At 43.7% G+C, this 7500-nt stretch overlaps 1 protein-coding gene across 3 annotated transcripts in view; it reads right to left on the bottom strand.

Moving 5' to 3' along the window:
* The window catches only part of bmpr1ba (bone morphogenetic protein receptor, type IBa), a 63369-nt gene that overhangs the window by 39127 nt on the left and 16742 nt on the right, over positions 1-7500 (bottom strand). For all 3 annotated transcript variants that reach the window (XM_030357911.1, XM_030357910.1, XM_030357913.1), the window contains exon 2: positions 5089-5158. The gene's annotated coding sequence lies outside the window, so the exon portion shown is untranslated. The remainder of the gene's footprint in view (positions 1-5088; positions 5159-7500) is intronic.

Below are 7500 nucleotides of genomic sequence, written 5' to 3'. Positions count from 1 at the left end.
ATGCTATTTCTGATTAGCTGTGACTACTGTAATTGAAGCTTGTGCCTTGACATTAACCCACAATTATATTGCTATTATGTATTATATTCTAACACACTCCTATTGATCCCTGAACGGAGGCATGTCTCCTACGTGCTCCTGGTGTCTTCTGTTTACTTCTCTTCTGAGAGTGTCCTTTTGGGGGTCAGGCGGGGTCATCCAACGCAGGCCTGTGAAGCCATTTGGGACCAGCAGATGCGATGAAAGGCAATACAAAACGAACACACGCAAGTGAGACGCATAGTGCTAACAACCAATTAGGTGCCGCTTGTGTCCGTCCACAGAGAGGGGTCAAATGGGACAGCTCTTCCCCGTGATGTTTGTAAAAACACAAGTTAGATTGGCGGCTCAATGCTGAGGGGAGGTGAAGACAGACCTCACCCAGGAGCCAACAGGAGTCACAAGAGGGCAGGGGGAGATACATTTAGGCCCCCCGATCCCATTTCTACCCCTTACCCCTTCTTCTTACCTCTCCTCCTTGTTTTGAAGGGGTAAGGGCAGGGCTCCAGACTAACTTTTTCCTTGGGTGCACTGGTGCGCCTAAGTTTTTAATTTGGGTGGGCAGCTGCACCGGTTGCACCGTCGATATTTACGCCATTGATTAATAATATTTTGACCATTAAATAAATGCCTTAAATAAATGCCGAATCTGTATCTCATAAAGAATATCGTCAGACAATGCCAAGGGATCGGTTCTGTCCCGAAAAACCCTCTGTCTCCGGAGAGACGTCTGTACGATAAGTGCGCCGAGGTCCATGGGAACACCCACAAATGGTGACGCCATTATCGGAGGAGGGGCTAGTAAGCTGCGCACGCCGATATAAGTAGCCGATCTCCGGGTAGACTCGCTGAAAAGCTGCTCCCGACCAGGTTTGGTGGCGAGCGTAAGTCACCATGGTGATACAGCGACGCTTAAAGAGATCGACTTTCATGGAACAGCTAACCCAGGCTTTCAGCTCAACATACCTCGCTAACCCTCAAATCGAGCTTCGTAGTAAAGGGCCCTGGATTGGGCTTCGCGGGTTTGTTTACCGGCGTTGCTATTGTTCCCGGTCTTGCGTGTTCCAACGGTTTATTAGGTATCTAATAAATCGCTGTCTAATCAATACTTCATTCACTGCCCTCCTCCGTGGTCATTACAATATTATGAATAGACTGCTCTGTATAAAAAAAAAATAATAATAATTATACCAGATACATTTTCAGTCGCACCGGTGCGCCCAAATCAAATATTTGGTCGCACTACCCCGAATTCTAGGCGCATGTGCGCCCAAATTAGGCGCACTCTGGAGTCCTGGGTAAGGGGAAGGGGGAAGTGGAAGGGGTAAGGGGAAGGGGTAAGGGGAAGGGGTAAGGGGTAAGGGGTAGAAATGGGATTGGGCCTAAGTCCCAATCCCATTTCTACCCCTTCCCCTTCCCCTTACCCCTTCCCCTTACCCCCTCAAAGAAGGGGGAGGGGGAAGGGGAAGGGGTAAGGGGTAGAAATGGGATTGGGCCTTCGACCCATGCCTTGGGCCCATGTAACGGAAATGATTAACATTGAGGTTACAGTTGAATGTCGGATTAATGAATATTAGAACTTTTTATCACACATGACGATGAGGATCAAAATCCTTGTGTTTCATATTTCCACAATGTTTTATAATATACCCAATAACAAAAATAATGAATGTCCCATTTCATCAATGTTTAACAAAACAAGTGCTTTATAATACAATGATCAGAAAGACAAGAGAACATCCTGCTGGGAATGAGTCTATGCTTGAGTATGCTTGCGTTACTTTTCCCTCTCCAACATGTGTCAGGGTGGCCTTGGGGTGCTGGTCTATAAATTACTTAAAGAGGGCAGTGCTCTGGAAGTGCCTGGAAGTTTATGACCAAGAGCAATGAAACTATTAGTTGGCAGAGGCAGCCTATGAATGGGACTGTGCTGAAGTGATGAGACGACTAATTCACTGAAGACGTCAGGAATGTACCGTTGCTTTCCTCCGTTTCAGATAATAATAAAAAATAAATAATAATAACATCATTAATAATGTTTTGGCTGCAGACAAATCAAATGTATCACTGAGGTCGCTGGTAATTTAGCATTAGCGATTATTTATGACCTGTTATAGACTCAATGATTTATAAGTTGTCCATGTAAAAATGGCTATTGGTTAGTGGTTATATATAACTGCTCTGTGAATCATATTCCAAAAATAAGCCCCACACAGCTTTTTATAAACTGTCAAGGGTTTAATTGTCTCATGATCAGGGCCTTTCACAACATGCCGTGTCTGGCCGGCCAATGAACTCCGACTGATGGAAGCGCGCTGAGTGCACAGCACTGCATTAGGATGCTTATCACTGCATGCTAGTGGGATGAAAGCACAAGCACACACCCCAGCTTCGCTTCACCTCCACTGCCCCCTTTGAAAGAGGAATTAGCGCCACCTGAAGCGGAACCGTGTCCATCACACAAACACCTCTCCACACTGCCAGCAGGTGTCCCTCAACAAGCCCGAAGGACCCCCTCCCCCCATACCCCCACCGCTGCAGAGACATTATAACAAAACGCACCCTGGGAGGGGGCCCGAACTCACTACTACTACCAATACCAATGGATAACTGTGGTGGGGTTCTAAACCTTGGGGACTTTGACAGAGCCAACCCACTTGGCTGGGACTCGCAGAGACTTTATCTCCCAACCCTGTCCATTGTGTTGGACTGCAGGTAAGCTATGTTAAATGGCAGGTAAGGAGCTTCATTCCATTTTGGTTTCAATACATGTGTTTTAAATGTTATTTCTCAAGGTCCCTCCCCCTTAATGAGATTGATACTGTTGTGGACTACAATGTTAACAGTTTGGTCTAATCAAACCAACAGGGCAAGATTTGATTGGCTTCCTTCCCACCGATTTATTATGTGATTGTGTTATTAGTACAACCATGACCAGGTATACCATTCACTCTGGAGAGTGGAGACCCTGAGCCTTACAACTTGTGTGGTACTTTGCGACACCTGCAACATACTAGAGACAGTAGTGACCTCTGCAGTCAATATGGAACACATGCAAGACGGCAGGAAAAAAAATCGTTGAGCTTCACTACACCTATTGACCGTATCATCACCTTTAAACATATAGAATCAGTGTTATGGTAAGTACACGATAACATACACAAGAAAGAAAAGTTAAAAAACAAAATGGGCTTTTTTGTGGCTTAGCGGAAAGGACATTGAAGTGGGTTGAGGAAGAGGAATGAAATAAAGCATAGGACAACAGGATGGAATCAAACCTGGCTCACTACAAGGCATACTAGAGCAATAAAGCATCATTTTTAGAGAACTGATATGTGTATGTTTGCTTCATAATTGTAATCGTACTTGCGCACTTTTACTTTGAAAAAGTTATATATTTTTAAGTTTTGCCTCTGTTGTTGCCCACCGCAGCTTAACCGAGGTTAAGGAAGTGCAGACTTTAAATACTAAAGGTATAAACAGTGGTGTCGCATGGCAGTGGCATACTGGGGAGGCTGTTGCTGTCCACACCGGGATTAAGATAGAGCCCGCAGCCCCCTCTTATAGAGCCCTAAGTACTTTCTGCTGAGCAGGCTGCTCAACGCTTGCACTGCTGGTGTGTGTGTGTGTGTGTGTGTGTGTGTGTGTGTGTGTGTGTGTGTGTGTGTGTGTGTGTGTGTGTGTGTGTGTGTGTGTGTGTGTGTGTGTGTGTGCAATGAAGACTAGAATGCATGTCAAAGGCGTTGAAATTCCCCCTGAGCAACATGTCTGAAAATAAAATTAATTTCTAAACCAGCTGTCGTCCTATGGGTTATGGCATTGAAAAATTATGAAAGTAAATTACGATTTTGTGAAAAACTAGACTTAAACATGTTTGATTATGATGCATGCATGCATGCAATGCATTCTATCACAATAAAATAAGGAATTCATTGGGATTCCCCAAGGGGAATACTATTAATATTAAGAATATAAAACTTGGACCATTTTTAGGAACTATTACCCAGATTTGAACTGGTGTGGACCACATATACGCAAGACTTTGCAGAGAGATGTGATGGAAAGAAAAAAATTTTTCCCCATTATCGAGTTCATGACCTCACTGCTGGCTTGTTTTCCTCTTTTTTAGGCTCACGCATATATGTACACATTCAATCTGATGCACACATACCAGTCATCCTCTCCCCCACACACACACACAAAGTCACAGTCTCATGCACACACACAATGCCTGACTCCATCCTGAGTCTCTCAGGGCAGTGCCTTTCAGCGAAACAATTACGTTTTTCTGCACACCTGTGTGTGTGTGTGTGTGTGTGTGTGTGTGTGTGTGTGTGTGTGTGTGTGTGTGTGTGTGTGTGTGTGTGTGTGTGTGTGTGTGTGTGTGTGTGTGTGTGTGTGTGTGTGTGTGTGTGTGTGTGCGTGAGTGAATGAGTGCAGGCGTGTGCGTGCCAGCAGGTGTGTGTGTGTGTGAGTGTGTGGGAGCGTAAAACACCTCCTCAGGTTTCAGTAGTAATGGCCTTGCTGAAACATGTGTCTTCTCCTCAATAGACCCAGACGGCTGATGTTCAACAACACAGAAGGCCAAGCATCAGTTTTAACTCAACTATGAGATACTCAGGGCAGCACGTCCTAACCGCCCCGCTCTCCCGGACATTTACTCCCGAAAAACAAATCTGTGCGGAGCGAAAGTTGTCAGGGTTCTCTTTGTGTTGTCTTTCAAGACATGGCACCTTTCAGCAGTCTAAATGATCCTGACGAGTTAAGACATCACATGCTCTCAGTACCTGACAAGGAAACCAAGGAGAGCCAAGCAGGTCTTCTAGGAATCCAGAAGTACGGTACAAGGACAGGGGTTTGGAAATATACACTGGAATACATTGTTTCAAGTACAATATTCTGTAGCTAATAGAGTAACAAAACAAAGTGTTTCATTTAATAAAAGCTAAATCTACTATATATCTTAAAGGTTTTGTTCCAAAGGTAGCTTGACTTCCAAAGTGCATAAATAGAGAAGAATATAATGTATTGAAGTGAATAAACTCTTACCGTCACACAGACTAGGACAACTTGATAGATCCTCTCAACGAGGATCTGGTTCGCGACTGCTCAGTAGTCCCTGTGAAAAAAAGAAGGAAAGGTCAGCTAGAACACATGCCTTTGTTGTTCTACCATCCGCTTCACGCTCCAGCTCATACTTATGCCATTGGGTTCATCATCCGCAGTCACAAAATCTCAAGCGAGCTTCAAATCACAATACCTTAATGTTTTACTCTATAATGACACAGAATATGTAAGAATCATATGAAAGCATTTTGTATCAAATAGCTACGGTAAAAATAAAAATGAAGAAATTGCATGTTGAATGGTCTATTAAATATAGTAGTACTTAAGCACAAATACAGCAATAAAGTACATGTTTATGAATATAAACTTTAACCATTTTAAGCAAATTAAAAAATAAAAATGTGAGGAACGTTGAAGGAACGCAAAAGTGAATATTTTTTGTCTCCAAAAATCCTTAGCAGTCATTAATCGGCATAGTTGAGAGATATATACCGCTATTTTGATAAAGCACATCAGCTCATCGGGTGAGGCTGCTCCACCTGCGCAGGTAGACAATTAAAAGCTACCTTGAATGCATTTCTATAAGCAAATACATGACCTATCTGGGTGGGTCAGTTTCTCCATAGCCTCCAGCACACGTTACTTGAACTGGATCCATTTCACACAACGTTACTTTTTATTACCTCTCTATAAATCAGTCCAGCTGCGCGTGTGTGTGTGTGTGTGTGTGTGTGTGTGTGTGTGTGTGTGTGTGTGTGTGTGTGTGTGTGTGTGTGTGTGTGTGTGTGTGTGTGTGTGTGTGTGTGTGTGTGTGTGTGTGTGTGCGTGCGTGTGTGTGTGTGTGTGTGTATGCATGTGTGCGCGTGATGCTTATTGTGTGTGTGTGTGTATGTGTGTGTGTGTGTGTGTGTGTGTGTGTGTGTGTGTGTGTGTGTGTGTGTGTGTGTGTGTGTGTGTGTGTGTGTGTGTTTGTGTGTGTGTGTGTGTGTGTGTGTGTGTGTGTATCTGGGCCCTATATCTATTTATGCCCCTGAAGTGGCCCCTTTATATGTGCATGTGTATTCCCCATCGGTGAGACCATTGCAGACAAAGAGGTCAATTCATATTGGGTGTTAAAAAAGCCAAGTTGTCCATAAATCAAGACCCTTAAAAAGTTTATATCTCTCTCAAGCAATACTATAGGAAAATGCGCTGAAATGGAAGTTTACTCCACTGAGGGGACTAATAAGTTGCAGAATAAGAAAATAGCATGTGCCATTTGGTGACTGCAACAACCAAGCTAATAGCGCCATTGGTTAGAAAAAAACGGTGAAGGCATGAGAAAATATTGGAATAATCTCCGACAAACAGCGGTCACTCACTACTTTACAAAATGGAGGGCAACATGAGAACGAACCGAAAACCACACAGTACAGGGAGAGCAGTGCCCCGCCCACGGCCGTTGCTGTCGCCTGGCATTATGTGCATTCGCAGGGACCGTTTACAACTTACGCGTGTGGCACAACCAGCCCGGGCCCTGATTTTCCAGCTCGGCTAGTGTCTGATCCGAGGCATGTGGGAAGCACAGAATGCCACAGTTGGTTTCGGTTTACAAGGCCGGCCTACAGGTATCAGAGGCAAGGCATGCCAAGGCGAGAGCTAGGCAGCGTGCCAGGCAGGCGCTTGTTTCTAAAAAAAGGATCAGTAAAGCGGATTACGGCTCAAATCCCTCCTTTCAATGGCTTCTCCAAACTGCCACTCTCTCTCTGCTTCACAAAGGCCAGTAAAAAACACTGACAGGTACACTGGCGGAGGGAGCGGAAATGGTAATGCATACAAACATGTGCACCTGTGGACAAGGGTAGAGACAGATAAATAAACAAACACACACATGCTGTAGGCTAAGTGCCTGAAATGCCGGAAATACATTCACCAGATTTCTACCCAGGCTTCTCGAGGTGATGAACATGCTCACATTTCTCTCATGCCAATGGGCTTTACCAAATACTGGGCTAAATACATTTGCTAAATACTTTTGATTACTTTCTTTAATAAATCCCTAATTCATTCTGCAGATTAGATCCCTACTTAGATAACTACTTCTATAACAATTGGTTGCACAGCAAACTATTCAAAAAGAGTGGACCAACACTTAAATTAACTGCTGAAACAGTGCCCTCTATCTGTATTGACTTGCGTTTGGTTTATTTTTTTTATTTTTTTTGCTTCAAAATCGAGAAGGAAATTAAAAGTTTTGTTGTCTTCCATCACGATGACGATTAAGTAGGCAGTATCTATTGAAGTGGCTTGTGTAGCAAAAGCGGAAATTATAAAAATAAAGTTTGACTTACAAAATCATAATTAGATTGTACCTGAAGTTTTTTATTGGACTGGAAATCCGCGTGACCCAGGTTA

The sequence above is a fragment of the Gadus morhua genome, chromosome 6 (genome assembly GCF_902167405.1).
Source record: "Gadus morhua chromosome 6, gadMor3.0, whole genome shotgun sequence".
NCBI classification, from domain to species: domain Eukaryota; kingdom Metazoa; phylum Chordata; class Actinopteri; order Gadiformes; family Gadidae; genus Gadus; species Gadus morhua.
This window is presented reverse-complemented; position numbering and strand designations above follow the sequence as displayed.